General features: G+C 43.9%; 1 protein-coding gene and 1 pseudogene across 2 annotated transcripts in view; one reads left to right on the forward strand and one right to left on the reverse strand.

Moving 5' to 3' along the window:
* Positions 1 to 26823, forward strand: part of LOC144333799 (uncharacterized) — a 79198-nt gene that overhangs the window by 32859 nt on the left and 19516 nt on the right. The gene's annotated exons all lie outside the window — the stretch shown is intronic.
* LOC144333804 (V-type proton ATPase subunit G 1-like) lies at positions 10672 to 11996 on the reverse strand (annotated as a pseudogene). Its single transcript, XR_013402867.1, has 2 exons — positions 11810 to 11996; positions 10672 to 11504 (listed from the first exon to the last, which is right to left on the reverse strand). The product of XR_013402867.1 is annotated as a V-type proton ATPase subunit G 1-like (transcript).

Genomic DNA, 26823 nt, shown 5'->3' on the forward strand with positions numbered 1-26823 from the left:
TGGGAGGCCTCAATTCCTCTCCAGGTATCACCTAGAGAGGAATTGAGGCCTCCCACAAACAGCCAGCACCCACTTGCCAGCGATGGGAGAAAGCTACCTTGAAAGTGGATCCTCCAGCCCCAGTCAAGCTTTCAGATAGCTGCAGTTCTGGCTGACATCTGAACTGTAACCTCACAAGGGATTCTCAGCCAGACCACCACACCAACTTATATCCTGTGAGAGATAATAAATGATTGTTGTTGGCCAGGCGCGATGGCTCAAGCCTGTAATCCCAGCACTTTGGGAGGCCGAAATGGGCAGATCACGAGGTCAGGAGATTGAGACCATCCTGGCTAACATGGTGAAACCCCGTCTCTACTAAAAATACAAAAAATTTAGCCGGGCATGGTGGCGGGCGCCTGTAGTCCCAGCTACTCGGAGGCTGAGGCAGGAGAATGGCCTGAACCCGGGAGGCGGAGCTTGCAGTGAGCTGAGATCCGGCCACTGCACTCCAACCTGGGCGACAGAGCGAGACTCCGTCTCAAAAAAAAAAAAAAAAAGATTGTTGTCTTAAGCCTCTAAGTTCTGGGATAATTTATTATGTAGCAATGGATAGCTAATCACAAAATAGTTAGTTTTGTGATGAATACTGAATAAACAAATCAGCATATTCATGAACAATTTTTTCTTTTCTTTTGGTTTGGCATTGTCTTCATGCATTTTGTGTTGTTATCACAGAATACCACAGACTGGGTTATTTTATTTTATTTTATTTTATTTTATTTTATTTTATTTTATTTTATTTGAGACAGGGTCTCATTCTGTTGCCCAGGCTGGAATACAGTGGCATGATCACAGCTCACTGCAGCCTCAACCTCCTGGGCTCAAGTGATCCTCCCACCTCAGCCTCCCAAGTAGCTGGATCCACAGGTACATACCACCACACCTGGCTGATTTTTGTATTTTTTGTAGAGATGGAGTTTTGCCATGTTGCCCAGGCTGGTCTTGAACTCCTGGGTTCAAGCAATCTACCAGCCTCAGTCTTGCAAAGTGCTGGGATTACAGGTGTGAGACACCATGCCCAGACTGGGTAATTTTAAAAGAACAGAAATTTATTTCTTACAGTTCTGGAGGCTGTGAAGTCCAACATTGAGAGTCTGCCTCTGGTGAGGGCCTTTTTGCTGCAACATCTCATGGTGAAAAGTGGAAAGGCAAGAGAGGGCACGTGAGAGCAAGAGAGCAAGAGGTGGCCGAACTCGCTTTTATAACAACCCACTATCATGATAACTAACCTGCTCCTGCGATAACAACATTAATCCATTGATGACAGCAGAGCCCTCAGAACCTAACCACCTCTTATCAAGCCCCACTTCCCAAGACTGTTGCCTTAAAGATTAATTTTTAATTTTTGAGACAGAGTTTTACTCTCGTTGCCCAGGCTGGAGTGCAATGGCGTGATCTCGGCTCACTGTGACCTCTGCCTCCCAGGTTCAAGCAATTCTCCTGTCTCAGCCTCCCGAGTAGCTGGGATTACAGGTGCCTGCCACCATGCCCAGCTAATTTTTGTATTTTTAATAGAGACATAGTTTCATCATATTGGTCAGGCTTGTCTCAAACTCCTGACCTCAGGTGATCCTCCCTCCTCGGCCTCCCAAAGCACTGGGATTACAGGCATGAGCCACTGTGCCTGGCCTTAAAGATTAATTTTATAACACATGAACTTTGGGGGACACATTGAAACCATAGCAGAAATAAATCAGGAATTACATTAGTAATAATTCCAACAGGTGCCTGAAAGTTTCTTTTACATTTTCTCTGTACTTTATGGACTTTCTCATCCATACAAATTGGAGTAAAAACACAAACAAGATAGCACAGCTATCTAATCCTTGAAAGACTGTGTTGGTTGAGTGATTTCAGTGTGAGGAAAGATTAATTATACATGTACTTCCACTATCCACTGCCAGAGATTAGTTGGCATACAAGGCACAATGCTTATGGATCATGAAATCATGATGAAATTTTGGTCAAGGAAGGTTTTTTTTTTTTTAAATCTTAAATGTAGATTTTTACCCAATCTTTAAGGCAATAGTTGATTTACATTTTATTACATGCTTTGACCAAAAGTTTGTACTCTTTGGGTTAAAAAAGCCAAATATTTGCTGGGCACGGTGACTCAAGCCTGTAATCCCAGCACTTTGGGAGGCCGAGATGGGCGGATCACGAGTTCAGGAGATCGAGACCATCCTGGCTAACACGGTGAAACCCCGTCTCTACTAAAAAATACAAAAAACTAGCCGGGTGAGGTGGCGGGCACCTGTAGTCTCAGTTACTCAGAGGCTGAGGCAGGAGAATGGCGTAAACCCAGGAGGCGGAGCTTGCAGTGAGCTGAGATCTGGCCACTGCACTCCAGCCTGGGCGACAGAGTGAGACTCCGTCTCAAAAAAAAAAAAAGCCAAATATTTAAGGGTAATCAACCACTGCAGCTGCTTTGTTTTTGTCTCTGTCAACAGAACCCTCTGAATCATTTCAGCCTTATAAGGGATAAAGAGAATTTTCATAAGGAATCTTGATGTATTAGTCTGTTTTTATGCTGCTGATGAAGACATAAGGCTGGGAGGAAAAAGAGGTTTAATTGGACTTATAGTTCCACATGGCTGGGGAGGCCTCAGAATCATGGCGGGAGGCAAAAGGCACTTCTTTATACAGTGGCGGCAAGAGAAAATGAGGAAGAAGCAAAAGTGGAAACCCCTGATAAACCCATCAGATCTTGTGAGACTTATTCACTATCATGAGAATAGCACGGAAAAGGCCAAGCCCTACGATTCAGTTACCTCCCCTGGGTCCCTCCCCCAACATGTGGGAATTCTGGGAAATACAATTCAAGTCAAAATTTGGGTGGGGACACAGCAAAATCTTATCATTCCAACCCTGGCCCCTCCAAATCTCACGTGTTCATGTTACAAAACCAATCATGCCTTCCCAGCAGTCCCCCAAAGTCTTAACTCATTTCAGCATTAACCTGAAAGTCCACAGTCCGAAGTTTCATCTGAGACAAGGCAAGTCCTTCCGCCTATGAGCCTGTAAAATCAAAAGCAAACTAATTACTTCCTAGATACAATGGGGGTACAGGTATTATGTAAATACAGCTGTTCCAAATGGGAGAACTTAGCCAAAACAAAGGGGTTACAGGGCCCATGCAAGTCCAAAATCCAGCAGGGCAGTCAAATCTTTTTTTTTTTTTTTTTTTTTTGAGACAGAGTCTCGCTCTGTCATCCAGGTTGGAGTGCAGTGGCACGATCTCAGCTCACTGCAAGCTCCGCCTCCCAGGTTCACACCATTCTCCTGTCTCAGCCTCCCGAGTAGCTGGGACTACAGGTGCCTGCCACCATGCCCAGCTAATCTTTTTGTATTTTTTAGTAGAGATGGGGTTTCACGGTGTTAGCCAGGATGATCTCGATCTCCTGACCTCATGATCTGCCTGCCTCAGCCTCCCAAAGTGCTGGGATTAGAGGCGTGAGCCACAGCACCCAGTCAGGGCAGTCAAATCTTAAAGTCCCAAAATGATCTCCTTTGACTCCATGTCTCACATCCAAGTCACACGGATGCAAGAGGTGTGTTCCCATGGTCTTGGGCAGCTCTGCCCCTGTGGTTTTGCAGGGTACAGCCTCTCTCCAAGCTGCTCTCATGGGCTGGCATTGAGTGTCTGCGGCTTTTCCAGATGCACGGTGAAAGCTGCCAGTGGATCTACCATTCTAGGATATGGAGGATGGTGGCCCTCTTCACACAGCTCCACTAGGCAGTGTCCCCAGTAGGGACTGTGTATGGGGGCTCCGACCCCACATTTCCCTTCTGCACTGCCCTAGCAGAGGTTCTCCATGAGGGCCCCACCCCTGCAGCAAATGTTTGCCTGGGCATCCGGGTGTTTCCATACATCTTCTGAAATCTAGGTGGAGGTTCCCAAACCTCAGTTCTTAACTTCCGTGCACCCGCAGGCTCAACACCACGTGGAAGCTGCCGAGGCTTGGGGATTTCACCTTCTGAAGCCACGGCTCAAGCCATACACTGGCCCCTTTCAGCCACGGGTGGAGTGGCTGGGACACAGGCACCAAGTCCCTAGACTGCACACAGCACTAGGACCCTGGGCCTTGTCCTGAAACCACTTTTTCCTCCTGAGTGGTCTCTGGGCCTGTGTTGGCAGGGCTGCCGTGAAGCTCTCTGACATGGTCTGGAGACATTTTCCCCACAGTCTTGGGGATTAACATTAGGATCCTTGCTACTTATGCAAATTTCTGCAGCTGGTTTGAAGTTCTCCCCAGAAAATGGATTTTTCTTTTCTATTGTATAGTCAGGTTGCAAATTTTCCAAACTCTTATGCTTTGTTTCCCTTATAAAACTGGATACCTTTAACAGCACCCAAGTCACCTCTTGAAGGCTTTGCTTCTTATAAATTTCTTCTGCCTGGCCCGGCGTGGTGGCTCACACCTGTAATCCCAGCACTTTCGGAGGCCGAGGCGGATGGATCACTTGAGGTTAGGAGTTCAAGACCAGCGTGACCAACATGGTGAAACCCTGTCTTTACTAAAAATACAGAAAAAAAAAAAAAAAAAAAAGCTGGGTGTGGTGGCAGGTGTCTAATCCCAGCTACTCTGGAGGCTGAGGCAAGAGAATCGTTTGAACCTGGGAGGTGGAGGTTGCTGTGAGCTGAAATTGCACTACTGCACTCCAGCCTAGGTGACAAAGCTAGACTCTGTCTCAAAAAAGCAAAATAAAACAAATAGAAATTTCTTCCACCAGGTACTCTAAATCATCTCTGTCAAGTTCAAAGTTCCACAAATCTCTAGGGCAGGGGCAAAATGCCACCAGTCTCTTTGCTAAAACATAACAAGAGTCGCCTTTGCTCCAGTTCCCAAGTTCCTCATCTCCATCTGAGACCACCTTAGCCTGGATTTTATTGTCCATATCATAATCAGCATTTTGGACAAAGCCATTCAACAGGTCTCTAGGGAGTTCCAAACTTTCCCACATTTTCCTGTCTTCTTCTGAGCCCTTCAAACTGTTCCAATCTCTGCCTGCTACCCAGTTACAAAGTCGCTTCCACATTTTCAGGTATCTTTTCAGTAACACCCCACTCTACTGGTACCAATTTACTGTATTAGTCTGTTTTCATGCTGCTGATAAAGACATACCCGAGACTGCGAAGAAAAAGAGGTTTAATTGGACTTACAGTTCCACATGGTTGGGGAGGCCTCAGAATCACGGTGGGAGGTGAAAGGCACGTCTTACATGGCAACAGCAAGAGAAAATGAGGAAGAAGGAAAAGCAGAAACCCCTGATAAACCCATCAGATCTCGTTAGACTTATTCACTATCACGGGAATAGCACAGGAAAGACTGGCCCCCATGATTCAATTACCTCCCCTGCGTTCCTCCCACAACATATGGGAATTCTGGGAGATACAATTCAAATCGAGATCTAGGTGGGGACACAGCCAAACCATATCACTTGACCCGGTAAGATGTAATATTCATTATTCCCTGTTGTAACCCAGCACAGAAGTAATGCCTGATACACACACAGCAGACACCCAAAAATATCATTGAATAAACAAGTGAGTGAATAAATCTCTTTACTTATCATAATCATTCAGATGTTAAATTCCATTCCAGTTGCCTAAGTAGGAATGGATGTATAACATTGGTAGAAACAGAGGAAGTCTAAATTATGCAGCATTAATCTGACAAGTACAGTGAACTACTGTATTATTGCTTGTTTGCTCATGTTTACATTTTGTTCACAAAAGTATAATTTTTGTTTTACAACTGTGTGGTAAATTAGGGTGTGGCTTATTCTGTGACCAGCTCATTCATCATCTGTTCCAATGTCATTATGGTGTGTCTTCCTGGAATGCAGAGACTGAAAAGCTTAAACTATGTTTCCCAGGTTCCTTTGCTGTTAGAGTTCTAAATGAGACTTAGGTTCCTTCAATCAAATGCATTCACATGGGACCTGAAAAGGAACTGAGCTCCTAATAATTCCCTCATACAGTATATGGTAATTTCCCCTACCTGCAGACTCACCTTCTCTATGGTTCCAGGGGAGAAAGAGTTTTAGGAATCCATCTTTCTGGTCCCAGTGGTCATAGAGCTGTTTGGTCTGGACCTGGAAGTGCAAGTGATGGCTCCCTAATTTGGCAGGAGCTTCCTGAAGTGGAAGAAGTGGCATGATTTCAGAGAGCTGGTGGCTACTAGGTGTTAATCCCTGATTCAGCTGGTAGTTTCCTATTCTTAGTGGGAGCAGCAGCTTCCTTTACAGCTCAGCTCTAGAGTGTGGCTTTGAGAGTTGTTTCTGGAAGACTGGCCTACAGTTTCCCCAGCCCATCTAATCATATTGTAAGCCATTTAATAGCTTGCATTAAATCCATGTCTTTTTTTTTTTTTTTTTGAGAAGGAATTTTGCCCTTGTGCCCAGGCTGGAGTGCAATGGTGTGATCTCAGCTCACTGCAACCTCCATCTCCTGGGGTTCAAGTGATTCTCCTGCCTCAGCCTCCTGAGTAGCTGGGATTATAGGTGCCCACCACCACGCCCAGCTAATTTGTTATGTTTTTAGTAGAGACGGGTTTTCACTGTGTTGGCCAGGCTGGTCTCGAACTCCTGACCTCAGGCAATCCACCCACCTCGGCCTCCTAAAGTGCTGAGACTACAGGTGTGAGCCACTGTGCCTGGCTACAATAAATCCATTTCTGTACAAAGGAGTAGTAATTTTTTTCCCTCTGCCACTGAAACCTAACCAAAAAGCAAGGGACTAGGAAGTCCTATACAACTGACATGATTTATTACTATGTAGATTATTAGAATACAGATGTAATTTAATATTTATGAAATTTCACATACTCTATTGTCAGGGACATCCAGCTTCAAACAAAAATATATGCTCCTGCAACATTCTACAAATTGAATTTTCAAAAAATCGTACCAAATTTAAATTCTATTGAAATGTTCTTTTATTGTTCTCTAGTGCCATTAGGACTGTGGTTTGCATGCAACAGAATTATACTAGATTTAAGCAAGATAAAAATAAATTTATATAAGAATACAGGTCATCTCATGAAACTCCAGGGCTAGGAAGTGGTAGAACCTCAGGAAGAACCTGGAGCCAAGGATTACAGTGTTGTAGAGAACTTAGGAAGCCCTCTTGCCAGCTCTCACTCTTTCTCTCTGTGTATCTCCTTCATTCTTTCTCATTACTCACTGTAAGGAATATGGCTGTGCTTTGGTCAAGGATAGGCCACTGTAAACATCCCGAGTGAATCAGTGAGTTTAGAGCACAGGCGTATAACTCCACTTGTTATCACAGCCGTGTAGCCATAACATGGGAAGGCCATCCCTTGGCTCTAAGCCACTACTGTCTGTAAAAGGTATAATTGCCCTGATAACAATGTACAGGCATGATGGAGCCCAGAGAAAGAGAAAGAGAGTCAAAGCAGTCCATCTTTGCAGACAGACAGAGGGGAGCCAGGACACAGCTTGGCTTGCTCGTGCCAAGAGAGAGAAAGAGTTTAGCTGCTGACCCTGAAGGCAAGGGAGAGCCAGCCACGCAGCTGTGTGTGGGAGCCAGCAGCCGAGACAGGGCGGACAGTGTGAGAGAGCTGTTGGAGAGAGCTGTTGATGAGAGCTGCTGCTGAATAAAATCATCTTTCACCTGCTTACGGTCCCCCTGGGTGTTCTTTCTGCTCATCTACCCACTCCCCTCGGACCCCAGCATGACAATTGGCGTAGTTGTGAACCTGACACTAACGTTCTCTGTATCCTAATCCACTGTTTTTTTTTTTTGTTTTTTTTTTTGTTTTTTTTTAAAAGGCCTCCAGGCCAGACATGGTGACTCACACCTATAATCCCAGCACTTTGGAAGGCTGAGGCAGGCAGATCACTTGAGCCCAGGAGTTAGAGACCAGCCTGGACAACATGGTGAGACCTCTGTACAAAAAATACAAAAATTAGCTGGGCATGGTAGTGTATGCCTGTGGTCCCAGCTACTCAGGAGGCTGATGTGGGAAAATTGCTGGAGCCCAGGGGATCGAGGCTGTAGTGAGCTATGATCATGCCATTGCATTCCAGCCTGAGTGAAAGAGCAAGACCAAGTCTCAAAAATAAATAAATAAACAAAAATAAAAGAATAGGCACGTAGACTGAGGCAGGAATCTCCCAGACTCAATTCCAGAGTGTTAAGGAAAGTCCATGAGTAACCCAGCTTCAGACTGGTGCCCAGTTCAGCCAAGCTACACAACTCTAAAGGATGCCATTCATCTTGTTTTCTATGAAAGAGTGCCCCTGGTGCATATTTTACAGAAGGGAATGTGATTGATGCCCCTTGGGCACCAATCAGCTGGAGTCGGGAGTCCGAGTTCTGCATAGGAACTTGGCAATGGGTGCTGTGCTCCTGGAACCACATAGATTATGGGTAGGGGAAGGTGGCTGTAGATAGGGGAAATTACCATATACTGTATGAGGGAATTATTAGGAGCTCAGGAGACAAGTTCATGGATATCTATTACAAGAATAGTATACTGATTTTAAATATAGTAGACCAGGAAGAGACAAACTATGGCCCACAGGCCAGATCCAGTCTGCCCCTGTTTTTGCAAACATGGTTTCATTAGAACACAACCATGCTCATTTATTTGTGTATTGTCAAGGGCCTCATTTGTTCTAGAATGGCAGAGTTGAGCAAGTTGCAACAGAGATTATACAGTTCACAACGACTACAATATTTACTACCTGGCTCCTTACAGGAAACTGTTGACCCTTTGCCTAGATCCTTGATGCTCAAAAGAAGGTCCACAAGCCTGCAGTCTCAGCATCATCTGAGTTGTCAGGCCTTTACCTGGAACTAGTAAATCAGAACTTGCATTTAAATAAGATCCCCAGGTGATTCAGAGGCACATTAAAGTTTGAGAAGCACCATGTTAAACTCAAGCAATACTATTGAAATGTTCATTTCACAAATACCCCAGCATGTCAGATTAGTGTGCCACTATCCCTGGATTTGATGTAGTGATTTTTTTTCTGACTATGTCAAGGCAGAGTGTCATTACCATCAGCACAAATCCTTACTAAACATCTGCCTGGACAAAAAGATACCTGGTTACAATTTGTTAGGTACCTACTCATTCATTCAATTATAATAGATATTTATTGAGGGCATACTCTGTGCCAGGCATTGGACCACAATAATGAACAAACTGGCACAGTTCCAGCCTTCACGTTGTTGTGGAGCTTTCATGTATCATTTTATCTATTTCTTCCTAAAAGCTTTTAGGTGGATATTTTCATCTCCATGAGGAAACCAAGGGGCAGAGAGGCTAAATGACTTGCTCAAAGTCATATAGCTGGTGAGTGGTGGAGGTGAAAATTGAACATAAGTGGTGCCATCTTGGCTCACCGCAACCTCTGCCTCCCTGGTTCAAGCGATTCCCCTGCACGCCACTATACCTGGCTAATTTTTGTATTTTTAGTAGAGATGGGGTTTCACCATGTTGGCTGGGTTGGTCTTGAACTCCTGACCTCTAGCGATCTGCCTGCCTCAGCCTCCCAAAGTGCTGGGATTACAGGCATGAGCGACCGTGCCCAGCTGCATTTTATTAATAAGCAGAAATGGATTAATAATTACCTCAGTTCATCTATACACCCTAAAAGCACCTAACATAATTAAACAATTTTAAAAAGGCAAACTGTTCAGAATTAATACATAAATCTAACAAATTATTGGATTTTTTTTTCCCTAGCTGATTTCTGGTTTGAACTGAGGACAAACTTATTCTGACTTTGTCACCACCTTTATGTGTCCTGATTTTAGCACCTGTAAATAGTTCTCAACCTAAGGGTAGTACAAGGTTTCTTGGGAGGTAACTTAAAATGTAAGAAGAACTTTAAACAATTCAGCCCATTTAGCAGGCATTCGGTGAGCAGTTGTGGTATGTTGGGAGCAAGGGAGACAAATAACAGGGCATCAACTTTGAACTGTTCAAAGTGAGTCAGTCAGACCTGGAGTTGGGAAGGCTCCAGGATAGTATGACAAAGGCTGGTGAGGAGCTGGAGCAAAGGTAGTATAGAGGAGGTAGCAAGAACTGTGCCTGGGGCTTGAGAGAAGGCTTTGCTGAAGCTGCATAGGACCTCTGTCTCAGAGTTCATCTAAACAGACTGAGATAATGAGATAAGCACACGTTCCTTACTTGAGGGTGATCCCAAGAAATATGATGATGGAGTAGGAAAGTGAGATAGAACAGGGAAGAAAACCATTAACGAGAGGGTTACAGCTGGGAGCAACTGGGGCTCCATCCTGCTGGGTACCCTCCAAGGGAATGGGTAGAAGCACACCTCGGAATTGTCCTACCAAGGAGTAAGGAAGCTGGGGCATTTTCCACCAACTCCCACCCCACATTGATTAAGAATTGCTCCTGAGGGTGCTAATTCTCTAGTACCTCAGCCTCCCGCTCACATAAGCCAAGACTCCTCCTGCAACCAGATAAAGCCTTCAAGCCAAGAGATGCAGGTGTTAGAGGTATATGGCATCCACTGTTCTCAGAAGCCGCAGGTGCCCTCTGGGCTGGGCTAAGGGCAACGCCTCCATTTCTTCAGCAATGTATGAGAGTTCCAGTTTTTCCACATCTCCGAATCTTGCTATTGCTAGACTTTTTTTTTTTTTTTTTGCATGACAGAGTCTTTACTTTTAAATGATTACTGATACACCAAGTAATAACATGTAACAAGTTCTTGAATTCTATCATCTAGTGATTTTGATTAAGAGAAACTAAAAGCAGCCCCAAATAATTCCACTAGTATTCACTGTTCTAACCATTAGCAAGAATGGACTACGTTAAGGCTGGCTGCTGCTTCGCACAGGTTACAAAGAACTATTTACTACTTTTTCATAGATAAAGCCCCTGACCTTCAATAAAGTGTTAGGGAAAAAAAATATTTAATCCCTTCCTTTCTTCAAAGAATGGTTATGTGGTTTTTTTTTTAAAACTAGATCTAAGAAAGAAAAAGTCAACAGTGATATACATGTTGCTTGAGCCAAAAGGCATAGGAAAAAAAGAAAACATATACCCATTAAAGTCCTAAGAAATATGAGGTAAAAAGATGAAATCTTTAATTTCTAAGTCTGTACAAAAAAGCTAGATTTGCTACTGTCCAAAAAGTGGAAGGACCTACTGTATAATATATGGAAATAATTTAATGCCATTTCATAAGAATGTAACTAGAGCTGTGCTAAAGCTTCATATTCATGAGGGCATCTAAAATGCCACTCCACAGAACAGGTGTTCTCTCTTCTTCTATCCATTTATGCGGTAGTTTTCATGGATTTCTGGCTGAATGTCACAGACAAAAGCCAAGAGGTTATCCAAGACTTCATCCCTGTTCTGCCGGAAGTAGGTCTGGAGGATGGTCATCTTCTCCTGGGTCTCCTTCTCCACTTCAGTGCTGCAACTGCCATGGGATCCCAGTGCCGCAGCTTCCTTGGCCTTGAATTCTTTTTTTTTTTTTTTTTTTTTTTTTGAGACGGAGTCTCACGCTGTCGCCCAGGCTGGAGTGCAGTGGCACCATCTCGGCTCACTGCAAGCTCCGCCTCCCGGGTTCCCGCCATTCTCCTGCCTCAGCCTCCTGAGTAGCTGGGACTACAGGCGCCCGCCACCGCGCCCGGCTAATTTTTTGTATTTTTAGTAGAGACGGGGTTTCACTGTGGTCTCGATCTCCTGACCTTGTGATCCGCCCGCCTCGGCCTCCCAAAGTGCTGGGATTACAGGCTTGAGCCACCGCGCCCGGCGGCCTTGAATTCTTTCTCCCTCTGCAGGCGGTACTGTTCAATTTCAGCCTGAGCTGCTTCTATAGCCTGCTTCAGCCTCCGGTTCTTTCTTTTACGGGCCTCGGAGACACCTCGGCTGCCCGCTTCTCGGCCTGCAGCAGCTGCTGAATCCCCTGCGACTGACTAGCCATGGCGGCAGCGATTCTGAGACCAAGGCAAGCCGCCTAAAGCACCTCGAAGGCCGCTGTTGCTAGACTTTTAAATCCTAGCCAATTTGATGGTATAAATTAGTGTATTTCACTGTTGTTTTAATTTGCATTGTAATTTTAATGTTCATTAATATTTTATTTTGTAGTTAGAAGATACGGAATCTTAAGAAATCTTTATCCTGAGGTAAAAAAAAATTCTCCTATAATTTCTCCTAAATGATTTATATAGGTTTTTTTGTTTTTCACATTCAAGTCTTTGACATGGAGTTAATTTTTTTTTTTTTTTTTTTTTTGAGACAGAGTCTCGTTCTGTCACCCAGGCTGGAGTGCAGTGGAATGATCTCGGCTCACTACAGCCTCCACCTTGCAGGTTCCAGTGATTCTCCTGCCTCAGCCTCCTGGGTAGCTGGGATTATAGGCACGCGTCACCACGCCTGGCTAATTTTTGTATTTTTAGTAGAGATGGGATCTCACCACGTTGACCAGGCTGGTCTCGAACTCCTGACCTCAGGTGATCTGCCCACCTCAGCCTCCCAAAGTGCTGGGATTGCAGGTGTGAGCCATGGTGCCTGGCTGGAGGATAGTATCCTGAAGAGTGTTTTCCAACTTGGTTCCATTCTTCCCATCACTTTCAGGTACACCAATCAGACGTAGATTTGGTCTTTTCACATAGTCCCATATTTCTTGGAGGCTTTGTCCATTTCTTTTTACTCTTTTTCTCCAAACCTCCCTTCTCGCTTCATTTCATTCATTTGATCTTCAATCACTGATACCCTTTCTTCCACTTGATCGAATCGGCTACTGAAGCTTGTGCATTCGTCACATAGTTCTCGTGCCATGGTTTTCAGCTCCATCAGGTCATTTAAGGACTTCTCTACACTGGTTATTCTAGTTAGCCATTTGTCTAATCTTTTTTCAAGGTTTTTAGCTTCTTTGCGATGGGTTTGAACTTCCTCCTTTAGCTCAGAGAAGTTTCATCATCTGAAGCCTTCTCTCAACTCGTCAAAGTCATTCTCTGTCTGGCTTTGTTCCATTGCTGGCAAGGAGCTGCATTCCTTTGGAGGGGGAGAGGTGCCGATTTTTAGAATTTTCAGCTTTTCTGCTCTGTTTTTTCCCCATCTTTGCGGTTTTATCTACCTTTGGTCTTTGATGATGGTGACGTACGGATGAGGTTTTGGTGTGGATGTCCTTTGTTAGTTTTCCTTCTAACAGTCAGGACCCTCAGCTGCAGGTCTGTTGGAGTTTGCTGGAGGTCCACTCCAGATGCTGTTTGCCTGGGTATCACCAGTGGAGGCTACAAAACAGTGAATATTACTGAACAGCAAATGTTGCTGCCTGATTGTTCCTCTGGAAGTTTCGTCTCAGAGGGGTACCTGGCTGTATGAGGTGTCAGTCTGCCCCTACTGGAGGGTGCCTCCTAGTTAGGCTACTCGGGGGTCAGGGACCCACTTAGGGAGGCAGTCTGTCCTTTCTCAGATCTCAAACTCTATGCTGGGAGAACCACTACTCTCTTCAAAGCTGTCAGACAGAGACATTTAAGTCTGCAGAGGTTTCTGCTGCCTTTTGTTCGGCTATGCCTGTCCCCAGAAGTGGAGTCTACAGAGGCAGGCAGGCCTCCTTGAGCTGCGGTGGGCTCCATGCAGTTTGAACTTCCTGACTGCTTTGTTTACCTACTCAAGCCTCAGCAATGGTGGGCGCCCCTCCCCCAGCCTTGCTGCCACCTTGCAGTTCAATCTCAGAGTGGTGTGCTACCAGTGAGCGAGGCTCCATGGGCGTGGGACCCTCCAAGCCAGGTGCGGGATATAATCTCCTGGTGTGCTGTTTGCTAAGACCATTGGAAAAGCGCAGTATTAGGGTGGGAGTGACACAGATTTTAGGTGCCAACTGTCGCAACTTCGCTTGGGTAGGAAAGGTAATTCCCGGACCTCTTGCGCTTCCCTGGTGAGGGGATGCCTCACCCTTCTTTGGCTCACACTCGGTGCACTGCACCCACTGTCCTGCACCCACTATCCAACAAGCCCCAGTGAGATGAACCCAGTACCTCTGTTGAAAATGCAGAAATCACCCGTCTTCTGTGTCGCTCATGCTGGGAGCTGTAGACTGGAGCTGTTCCTATTTGACCATTTTGGAACCACCAAAGGTAATCAGTTTCTCCTACTGTTAACATCCTATATTACCATGGGACATATATCACAACTAAGAAATCAACGTTGGTACATGACTATAAATTAAACATTTTATTAGCATTTCACCAGTTTTCTCCCCAAAGTTCTTTTGCTGTTTGAGGATCCTCTTCATGATACCACGTTACATTCTGTCATCATGTCTCCCTAGCCTCTTCTGGTCTGATAGTTTCTCTTACTTTGTTGTCCTTGATGACATTCACAGTTTTGAGAAGCACTGGCCAGGGTTTGTTTGTTTGTTTGTTTTTGCAAATGTCCCTCAATTTGTGTTTGTCTAGTGTTTTTCTCATGGTTAGACTGGGGTCATAGGTTTTGAAAAAAATCACAGAGGTGAAATACCATTCTCATTCCATGATGTTGTTACTGAACCAGGCTTCTTCTTCCTGTCAGGCAGTATGTCAATCACTGAGATGATTAGTTTTGCAGCAGAGAGTTTATTCATGAGGCAGCCAAACAAGGATATGGGAAAACAGGTCTCAAATCTGCCTCCCTGAAGATGGAATTTAGGGATATGTATAGAATAGAGGAGCAAGATGGTCCAAAGCATGGAGAAAGGTGATTGTAGTAAGGAAAAGTGAGGTAATTGGTCATCTGTGCAAGCACGATCAGACTTCATGGCTCTTCGTAGAATATATGTTCAGAAAATTACAGCATTAGCATGATCTGAGGGTGGAGTTTTTGGCCTTCTGACATCAAAAGGTGACCCATCAGATGCTCACACAGGCCCAGTTGAAAGTTTGGTGGTCTCGGCTGACTTGAACTGGACAAGAACTGACTCTCTAAGTTCCTGAAAAACAACTTAAGCAACAATTACCATGGTGACCTATGCATCAGAGATGTTATCTACAAGAAAGCTAGTGGACGTTTAGTTATGTATTACTTAGCAATGTGACTTTTAGCTATATAGGTTTTAAAATCAACTAAAAGCAAATTAATAAAGACAAGCAAGGTACGTTAAATTTGGTGGGCCTAATCAGGTTAGTCCTCAGTTTCAATATCAAGGGTACATTGCCATTAACATGAGGTATTAGTCTTCTCTCACACTGCTATGAAGAAATACCAGAGACTGGGTAATTTATAAAGAAATGCGGTTTAATTGGCTGATGGTTCTGCAGACTGTAAGGAAGCATGGCAGCTTCTGGAGAGGCCTCAGGAAACTTATAATCATGGTGGAAGGTGAAGGGGAAGTGAGGCATCTCACATGGCCAGAGCAAGAGGAAGAGAGAGAGGGGGAAGGTGCTACACACTTTTAAACAACCAGATCTCATGAGATCTCACTCACTATCATGAGAACAGCAACCAGGGTTATGGTGTTAAGCCATCCATGAGAAACACTCCCATGATTCAATTACCTTCCACCAGGCCCCAACATTGGGGATTACGATTTGACATAAGATTTGGACAGGAACACAGATCCAAACCATGTCATTCTACCCCCAGCTTCTCCCAAATCTCATGTCATTTTCACATTTCAAAGAACAACCCCGTGCATTCCCAAAAGTCCCCCAAAATTTTAACTTATTCTAGCATTAACCCAAAGTCCAAAGTCCAAAGTCTCATCTGAAATGGGAAGTCCCTTCCACCTATGAGTCTATAAAATCAAAAACAAGTTAGTTACTTCCAGATACAGTGGGGGTATAGCTGTTGTGTAAATCAAGCTTGTCCAACCCATGGCCATGAGCCACATGTAGCCCAGGACAACTTTGGATGTGGCTCAGCACAAATTTCTTAAGGAACTATGAGATATATTTTGCAACTTTTTTTTAGTTTATCAGCTCTTGTTAGTGTCAGTGTATTTTATGTGTGGACCAAGACAATTCTTCTTCCACTGTGGCTCAGGGAACCAAAAGATTGAACACCCCTGGGGTAAATACTCCTATTTCAAAAGGGAGAAATCAGCCAAAAGAAAGGGGCCACAGGCACCACGCAAGACCAAAACCCAGCAGGGCAACCATTAAATCTTAAAGCTCCAAAATAATCTCTTTTGAATTCATGTCTCACATCCAGGGCACTCTGATGCAAGGGAAGGGGCTCCCAAGGCCTTGGGCAGCTCTGCACCTGTGGCTTTGCTGGTTCAGCCCCCAGAACAGTGGCTCTCAGGGGCTGGCATTGAGTGCCTATGGCTTTCCAGGCACAGGGTGCAAGCTGCCAGTGGATCTACCATTCCAGGGTCTGGTTCTTACAGCTCCACTAGGCAGTACCCCAGTGGGGACTCTGTATGGGGTCCAACCTCACATTTTCCCTCTGCATCACCCTAGAAGAGGTTCTCCCTGGGGGCTTCACTCCTGCAGCAGGCTTCTGCATGGACATACAGGGTTTTCCATACATCCTCTGAAATCTAGGCAGAGGCTCCCAAGCCTCAACTTGTGTATTCTGTGCACCTGTAGGCTTAACACCATATGCAAACTGTCAAGACTTATGACTTGCACTCTCTGAAGCAATGGCCCAAGCTGTACTTGGGCCCTTTTGAGCCACAGCTGGAGCTAGAGTGACTGGGACACAGGGAGAAGTGTCCCAAGGCTGCCCTGTGCCTGACCCACAAACCATTTTGTCCTCCTAGACCTCCAGGCCTGTGATGGGAGGGGATGCCTTGAAGGTCTCTGAAATGCCTTTGAAGCTCTTCCCCCATTGTCTTGGATGTTATCACTTGGCTCCTCTTTACTTATGAAAATTTCTGCAGCCTGCTTGAATTTCTTTCCTGAAAATGGGCCTTTCTTTTCTACCACATGGCCAGGCTGCAAATTTTCCAAACTTTAATGCTCTGCTTCCCCTTTAAATATAAGTTTTAGTTTTAGGTCATTTCTTTGTTCATACATATGAGCTATAGGTTATTATAAGCAGCCAGGCCACGTCTTGAACACTTTTCTGCTTAGAAATTTCTTCCACCAGATACCCTAAATCATCTCTTTCAAGTTCAAAATTCCATAGATCCCTAGGGCAGGGGCACAATTCAACCAAGCTCTTTGCTAAAGCATAGCAAAAGTGACCTTTGCTCCAGTTCCCAATAAGTTCCACATTTCCATCTGAGACCTCCTCAGCCTGTCCAATCTCTGTCCATGTCACTATCAGCATTTTGGTCACAACTATTCAACAAGTCTCTAGAACATTCCAAATTTTCCCTCATTATCTTTTCTTCTTCTGAGCCCTCCACACTCTTCCAACCTCTGCCTGTTACCCTGCCTGTTCCAAAGTTGTTTCCACATTTTAAGGTGTCTTTATAGCAATGCCCCATTCCTTGATACCAATTTTCTGTATTAGTCTGTTCTTGCACTGCTATAAAGAAATACCTGAGACTGGGTAATTTATAAAGAAAGGAGGTTTAATTGGCTCATGGTTCTGCAGGCTGTACAGGAAGCATAGCAGCTTCTTGGGAGACCTCAGAAAGCTTCCAATTATGGTGGAAGGCAAAGGGAGAGCAGGCATGTCACATGGTGAAAGCAGGAGCAAGAAAGAGAGGGGAAGGAGGTGCCACACACTTTTAAATGACCAGGTCTCACAATAACTCACTCACTATTATGAGGACAGCACCAAAATGATGGTGCCAAACCATTCACAAGAAGTTCACCCCCATCATATAATCACCTCCCACCAGGCACCACCTCCAACATTGGGGATTACAATTCAGCATGAGATTTGGGCCAGGACACAGATCCAAACCACATCACATGACCTGTCAGTGATGGCGTTAACCTTGATAAACAAGCTGAGTTAGTATTTGACAGGTTTCCTTACTATATAGTTGTCCCCCACTGCTCCTTTCTTGTTGCATTTAAAAGTTTTTAAATGGAATAAAAAATGAAATGGAAAACTAAATGAAGCTTTATTAAATATCATGGGGGATGTGCAGGAGCGATGGCTCATGCCTATATTCCCAGCACTTTGGGCCGCCGAGGCAGGTGGATCACTCGAGCTCAGGAGTTAAATCCCATCCTGGGCAACATGGCAAAACCCTGTCTCTACAAAAACAAAAATTAACTAGGTACAGTGGCACGTACCTGTAGTCCCAGATACTTGGGAGGCTGAGGTGGGAGGATCACTGGAGCCTGGGAGGCAGAGGTTGTTGCAGTGAGCCAACATCATGTCACTGTACTCCAGCCTGGGTGATAGGAGTGAAACCCTACATTCCAGCCCACCAAAAAAAATACCATGGGGGGAAATTATGTTACTGGAACTTAGGTTATTCACTATTCACCAGAAGTTTGTCATAAAGAAATTGGCATTACTTTTTATCCATTAATATTTTAGTGTCTGAGCATATTTGGCCTTATCACTTCCCTTGGTTTTAACTACCATCTATAAGTTGATGACTCATAAATCTTCCCAGGTCCTGATCACTCCCTGGATCTGAAACCACCCTTGCAGAATTATAAGTAACAAGAGATAAATCTTTTCTTTTTTTTTTTTTTTTTTTTGTGAGACAGGGTCTTGCTCTGTCACCCAGGCTAGAGTGCAGTGGTGCAATCTTGGTTCACTGCAACCTCTGCCCCCCGTGTTCAAGCAATTCTCCTGCCTCAGTGTCCCAAGTAGCTGGGATTACAGTTGCACGCCACTATGCCCAGCTAATTTTTGTATTTTTTTTTTTGAAGTAGAGACAGGGTTTCGCCATGTTGGCTAGGCTGGTCTCAAACTCCTGACCTCAAGTGATCTGCCTGCCTCAGCTTCCCAAAGTGCTGGGATTACAGGCATGAGCCATCACGCCAGGCCAGTAATGAGAGACAAATCTAACATGACCAATTGCATCTCGCTTCTAATCTCACAGGCTAAATTGCTTTTTGCTTATTCTGGTATGGAGGCCAAGATAACTATGAGAGGAATTTAGTTTATAGTTAAACTTTGAGGCAAGGAAAACTGACCCCCTTCCATGTTTGGAGATTGAAGATGCTTTCATAAAACAAGATTAGAATCACGGTAGGGACTTGAACTTTGCTAAAGAATAGGCATAGTTAAACAATAACCTGTCATTGTTTAGCTTTCTTTTCTCCTCTCCTCTCCTCTCCTCTCCTCTACTCTCCTCTTCTTTTCTTTCTGAGACAGAGTTTTGCTCTTGTTGCCCAGGCTGGAGTGCAGTGGCACAGTCTCGGCTCACTGCAACCTCTGCCTCCCAGGTTCAAGAAATTCTCCTGCCTTGGCCTCCCAAGTAGCTGGGATTACAGGCATGCACCACCACACCCGGCTAACTTTGTATTTTTGGTAGAGATGGGATTTTACCATGTTGGCTAGGCTGGTCTCAAACTCCTGACCTCAGGTGATCCACCCACCTCAGCCTCCCAAAGTGCTGGAATTACAGATGTGAGCCACTGTGCCCAGATAAGCTTGCTTTTCTATAAGTTGCTTGCTGTCCCAGAGTCATGTAACTGGGGGTCACAAGATTTGTAACTTCCCCAACTACTCAAATGGATTAACATCACTATTTGTAAAACCTAAAGAACTCGTCTTGGAGATATTTTTCAGATTTAGCATTTTGGCAGCACAAGAGATGCTACCTGGTCCTGAGACGCCCCGCTCCCAGGAACTGATTAGACTGTGCAAAGACAATTTAAACACTCCTGTGATTTTATCCCCAGCCAATCAATTGTTTCAGTTCCCTAGACCCCTGTCTGCCAAAATGCCCTTAAAAACCCTAGCCTCCAAATTGTTGGGGACATGAATTTGAGAAATGCCTCCTGTCCTGCTTGGCTGGTCCTGTGATATTAAACTCTTTCTTTTCAGCATTATCTGCTGTTCTCAGTGCATTGGCTTTTCTGGGCAGCAGGCAAGAGCTCATCAGGCTGTGGGAGGTTGGCTACTTAATGTATTCAATCTCCTATAAAATATTTCCCCTGTGAAGTTTCGGAGACACTTCACGTTCAATGTACCCTAAGCTGAACTTTTTGTGTCCCCTCCATCAATCTCTGCATGACCCACATCTTCTCCTCCAGTGTTCTCTAGCTCAGTGAATGGAACCAAATCTATCCATTTACCTGAGCCAAAAACCCACCCTCCGCCTTACAACCTGAGTGATCTTTCTAAAACATTAAGTCTGTCTATATCACCACTGCCATGTCTAAAATATTAAATCCTCTCTCAAGACTTCTATTTCCCTCTTTGGTTTCAACTTTTACCATTCCTGGGCTTGTTTTCTACCCTCATAAGCACCAAATGACCTGTGGTTCATTGAGCATACCCTGTGGTTTATGCCTCTGTGTTTTTGTTCAGGCTATTACCTTGTCTGGAAGAGTTCCCTCTTCCACCTCTGTCTGCCCACTATCTTCTTATCCTTCAAGATTCAGCCCAACATTTTATCTTTGTAAACTTCAAGACATCTAGCCACATTCAGTCTTCCTCACTAGACTGTAAGTTCCTGAGGGTAGGTACCATATATGGTTCATCTGTTTGTTTGTTTGTTTGCTTGTTTGTTTTTGAGATGGAGTCTCGTTTTGTCACCCAGGCTGGAGTGCAGTGGCATGATGTTGGCTCACTGCAACCTCTGCCTCCTGGGTTCAAGTGATTCTCCTGCCCCAACCTCCTGAGCAGCTGGGACTATGGGCATGAGCCATCATGCCTGGCTAATTTTTGGATTTTTGGTACAGACGGAGTTTCACTATGTTGGCCAGGCTGGTTTCAAACTCCTGACCTCAGGTGATCCATCACCTCGGCCTCCCAAAGTGCGTAAGCCACCACACCTGGCCTATGGTTCATCTTCGTAGCCCGCCATCCCCACCCTACTCGATATAGTACCTGCCAGTCAGACTGAAGTCGCTCAGGAAATGTTTGGGACCCAGTTTCCACTGGGCTCCTTTAACATTTAAAGCCGATATTACATTTTATTATTGTTATTATTAATCAAAATGCCTGGCACCTCACCAAGGAGGTGAGCTCCAGGAAGACAGGATCTTGAGTCTTATTCATGCTAAAGGACCAGTGTTTGGAACACAATAGGTACTAAGTGAGTATTTCTTGGATGAATGATCAGAGCAGGAACATTTAAAATTGAATTGCTTTTTTCATGACTCTTCAACCAAACATTGGCCAAACCATCCTGAGGGAAGTTTGGTCTCCTTTGTCAATCTACTTAAGAACAAAAGAAATACATCGCTGAAAATTGTGTAAAAATGGCTAAATTGGTAATGTGAGCATCACTAGGTGAAAAGTTTCAAAGCCAGGTTATTTCTCATAAATGGAACATTACAAAATAGGCATCAATTTTCCTTAGCCAGGTACAGTAATAGGCAATCAAATAGTTTTAATCTCATGCCTAAAGCATTGCTGTTTAGAAAAGTAAGACAGGTAACTGTAAAGTTTCAAAATCCAGCAAGTAAAATCAGGAACACTCCCAGAATTGAGTCTAGAGGAGACTGAGAGTCAGAAGAGAGTCTGGCAATTAGGAGAGAAAGGAAGCAGTAGTTTGACGTTGGAAAGTGCCTGGCATGTAAGAGGAGAATCTGGCAAGGGAGTGACAGGTGACTAATCAATTACCACAGATTCCGCCCGCCATTGTCTGGACTTTGGAAATAAGTTGATGAGGTTTGGATTTAATAAACATTAAAATTCTAAGAACACTTAAAAACTGCCCAGGGAGGCTGTGGAACCATCATCATATGAGTAGATGTCTAAGGCTAGACCAGACACCCATCTATTATGGATGGTTTGAGACTACCACATCCATCCTGCTACCACAGAGAGAAGTTAATGACCCTGCAGATCTTCATTCCAAACTTTTGAAAGGTGGAGAGAGGTTAAATGGTGCTGCTAACTTTCATTCTGCTGTTTCATTACAGATTCCCTGCTATTAATTCAGATACAATTGACAAGCATTTTCTCTAAACAAAGAAGAGATTTAATGGTTAATCTTTTCATAAACATTGCTATCCAATCTGTATACACCTTTATATATATATATTGCCCAACATTTAAATACCCCTATACACAGTAAAATTTCACTTGGTAAGTTTGCTTGGAATGTGCAATATTTTGAACGGGGTCAGGTTAAAGTTAAACTTTGCTTAGCAAACCCCTCCCATTGTATATTAAAATTCATATTTTAAACAAAATTTGGGAGTACATAAGATGATAAGTTTCCTTGAAGAATTAAAAAAACTGGAAACCAAAGCGATGGTTGCCCTAAAATTGCAACAGCAATTTTAGGAGAGATTCTTCCAAGGTTTAGCTCCCCACTAGATTCTGAACTTCCATGAGGGCAAGGGCCTTGGTTTGTTTGCCAGGCATTCCCACCATTCAGCCTAGGACTTGGCACATAAAGGGTACACAGTGAATTTTCTGATAAAACTAATCAATCAAAGAAAACATGCTGAGATTTGGGAGCCCTGCCTTAGGACATAGTGAGAAATATATTAGGGGGAGTTTTACTTAGTTTGTACCCGGTTACACCAATTATTGAGAAATGTGTGATCTAGGACAAGTCATTCAACCTCCCAGAGCCTTAGTTTTCTCATCTGTGAAGTGAAGCTAGTGATAATACATATCGTATAGAGTTATTGCAAGGATTTAGTGAGATAATGTATGGTCCTACTGTACATTAGATACTTAGATACCAAGTCTTACTATAAGACAGGGTTTCTCAACCTCAGCAGCGTTGACATTTTCAGCTGGATGGTTCGTTGCTGTGGGGTACTGTCCTGTGCATTGTTGTTTAGCAGCATCTCTGGCCCCTACCCACTGGATGCCAGTAGTCCCCCAACAACCCAGTTGTGATAGATAAAAATGTCTCCAGATATTGCCAAATGTGACCTGGAAGGCAAAATTGCCTCTTGTTGAGAACCACTGCTATAAAGTTAGGGTAATTAATGTGTTTTTGGTACGAGGATAGACAAATAGATCCACAGAACAGAAGAGAGAGACTAAAAACATACCCATGCATATAGGGAGTGTGATCCATGATAGAGATGGAATTACATCTCAGTGGAGAAGGGATAGGCTCTTTACTAAATGGTGCTGGAGCAACTGATTGAAAAAAAATACAATTCTCTCACATTATTAGGTAAACTTGTACAAGAAAATGTAGGAAATATCTTTATTGTTTCAGAGTAAGAAGGATTTCTTACACAGGACACAAAAAGCACAAAACATGAAAGAAAAGGTTGATACATTTTACATTTAAAACTACATATATCAATGGCATCATAGACAAAGTCAAAAGCTAAGTGGTGAATTGGAAGAAATGATTTGTGACCCAGATATTCAACAAAAGATATCTATTAAGAATGTAATGAAGTACCAATTAATACCTAAACACCAACTACTGTAACAAATTATCAAAACTGGGTAGCCTAAAACCACAGAAATTCATCCTATCTCAGTTCTGGTGTCCACAAGTCCAAAATCAAGGTGTTAGCAGCGCTGGTTTCTTCTGGAGGCTCTAAGGGAGAATCATTCTGTGCTCCTCCCCTAGCTCCTAGTGGTTGCCACCAATCTTCGGCCTCTCTTGGATTGTAGCTGCATCACTTCAATCTCTGCCTCTGTCTTCACATAGCCTTCTTTCCTGTGTTTGTCTGTGCCTTCAAATGTGCTTCTTAGAAGGATGCTAGTCATAGTTAGTGCCCACTCTAATCTAATATGACCTCATCTTCACTTGATTCCATTTGCAAAGACCCTATTTCCAAATAAGATCACATTCTGAGGTTCCTGTGCACATGGATTTTGAGGGATATTCAACCCTGTAGAGTATGCCCTTCAGTCCCTCAAATTCACATATGTCTCATGTACAAAATACATTCATCCCATCTCAACATATCCAGAAGTCTTAACTAATTCCAGCGTCAACTGTTTTTTTCCTTTTTTTTTAACAATCTTTTTCTTTCTCTCTTTCTTTCCTTCCCTTCCCTCCTTCCCTCCCCCCTCCCTCCCTCCCCCCTCCCTCCCTTCCTTCCTTCTTTCCTTTCTTTTTCTTTCTTTCTTTTTCTCCTTCTCTCTCTCTCCTTCCCTTCCTCCCTTCCTTCCTTCCTCCCTCCCTCCCTTCCCTTCCCTTCCCTTCCCTTCCCTTCCCTTCCCTTTCCTTCCCCTTCCTTCCTTCCTTCCTTCCTTCCTTCCTTCCTTCCTTCCTTCCTTCCTTCCTTCCTTCCTCTCTCCCTCCCTCCCTCCCTCCCTCCCTCCCTCCTTTCCTTCCTCTCTCCCTCTGTCTCTCTTTCTTTCACAGACAGGGTCCCACTCTGTCACCTAGGCTGGAGTGCAGTGGCATGATCATATCTCTAACTCCTGGGCTGAAGTGATCCTCCTGTCTCAGCCTCCCAAGCAGGTGGGACTACAGACACATGCCACTATGCCAAGCTAATTTTTAAATTTTTATTAAAAAATTAAAACAGTGGCTCATGCCTGTAATCCCAGCACTTTGGGAGGCTGAGGCAGGAGGATTACTGAGCCCAGGAGTTTGAGACCAGCCTGGGCAACATAGGGAGACCCCATGTCCACTAAATAAATAAATAAATAAGCCGGGCATGGTGGCGTGCACCTGTGGTCCTGGCTACTCAGGAGGCTGAGGCAGGAGGATCATTTGAGCCTAGGAGGTCAAGGCTATAGTGAGCTCTTTCTCAGACTTCCTTTCAATCTCATTTCTTTCAAGTCTTTAGCTATTAAGTAACCATTATCCTTGAATTAATATAAATACATGCCTCTGGCTATCTCTTCTTCCAGGCAAAATGAACAAACAGGTGCATTGCTTTAAGTTATGTACATTGGGAAGATTTCCTGTTCATTTAGAGCTGCCATTGAGTGGGGCTGTGATGCTGTGACCATTCCCTTTCAGGTGGTATCACCACATTGTACAGACTCATCAGAAAATCAGGTCTGGATTTTTTCTTCCTCATGTAACTGAGTTGAAGGTGTTAATGGAGTAAGAGTAGGTGCTGTAGGAGTCTGAGTCACTTGCTCATGCAACTCACATGTGTCTTCAGGACCAGCTCAAAGGTAATCTCATACATGTGATATATGAGATATGTATGTAACATATTTGTATATATATACATACCTTTTTCTCTTACACTTGATGATAGAATGCTGCTATACCTGTCAAATTTATGGCTTGAAGGATCAGAGAATATCCAGTTTATAATGGGCAACTCAAGTCACGTGATATTATTTAGTCTCTACAGGAGTTGTTTTTCATAAAAAGAATGCTTGTCTACAGTAGAAAGCATAATTTTGTTCCCAAATACTGAGAGTTTAAACTATGATTATCCTATTATGATGTGGCAGAGGCTTTATTTTATCTCTGTCTGCTACAGACACTTTGAGCACCACTGCATTCAGCTTGCATGGATATCCGGATCTATTTCCTCCTTTCCTTGATTTGTGCCCCATTTGAAACTGGCAGCCTAATCAGGCATGGTGGCATGCACCTATAGTCTCAGCTATTTGGGAGGCTGAGGCAGGAGGATCCCTTGAGGTCGGGAGTTCAAGGCTGTAGTGTGCTATGATCACACCTGTGAATAGCCACTGCACTCTAGCCTGGGCAACATAGTGAGACCCTATTTCTAAAAAACAACAAAAAATTTAAAAAATCTGGCAGCCTTGGCTGGGCATGGCAGCTCACGCCTGTAATCCCAGCACTTTGGAAGGTCAAGGTGGGTGGATCACTTGAAGTCAGGAGTTTGAGACCAGCCTGGCCAACATGGTGAAACCCGGTCTCTAATAAAAATACAAAAATTAGATGGGCATGGTGGCAGGCACCTGTAATCCCAGCTACTTGGAAGGCTGAGGCAGGAGAATCACTTGAACCTGGGAGGTGGAAGTTGCAGTGAGCTGAGATCATGCCAATGCACATCAGCCTGGATGACAAAGCGAGACTGCATCTTAAAAAAAAAAAAAAAAAAAAAAAATTCTGGCTGCCTTATGGATTATTTGGTGAAGGAAACGGTCCCAAATGTGGTATAGTCAGCCTCTTTCTCCAGCCCCCTACCTCCCACCATTTTTGCTTAATGGACTCAAGAACAAAGTGGTCCTACTTTCAAAATCTAAAGAGACCCACTAGGCACTGAACCTTTTTCTTAGGGGTAGAAGTACAAGCTGCAACTTGTTCTTCACCTTGAAGAATATATCTTGCCATCCCACACACCATTAGACCCCTGAAAAACTTCACTGATGTAATAGTCTCTGTCTTAATCTGTTTAGCTACTATAACAAAATATCATACCATAGAATGGGCACCTTATATGAAGATATTAGATATTCCTTATATAAAGAAGTAAATACACATATTTACTTCTCACAGTTCTAGAGGCTGAGAAGTCCAAAATCAAGGCATTGGCAGATTTGGTGTTTGGTGGGGACCTGGTTCCTGGTTCATAAATGGTATCTTTAAGCTGTATCCCCATATGATGGAAAGAGCTAGCTAGTTCTCTGGGGCCTCTTTTATAAAGGCACTAATCCCATTCATGAGGGCAGAACCCTCATGTCTTAGTCACTTCTCAAAGGCCCCACTTCCTAATACCATGACCTTGGTGATTCAATTTCAACATATGAATTTGGCAGGGGAACACAGACATTCAGAATAAAGCAATTTCCTGAACTTTTACAATGTTTATTTTCCACTCCCGGCTGTGCACGTGTCTTACAAAAGCATCTGGGGGGGTATTTGTTATGTGACTTCCTGTTTATTATACAGTCAGCAAAATGTCAACTACTTACAGAAGTTGGTTAGGTGATATGGAAAGAC

Source organism: Macaca mulatta, chromosome 1 (genome assembly GCF_049350105.2).
Source record: "Macaca mulatta isolate MMU2019108-1 chromosome 1, T2T-MMU8v2.0, whole genome shotgun sequence".
NCBI lineage: Eukaryota > Metazoa > Chordata > Mammalia > Primates > Cercopithecidae > Macaca > Macaca mulatta.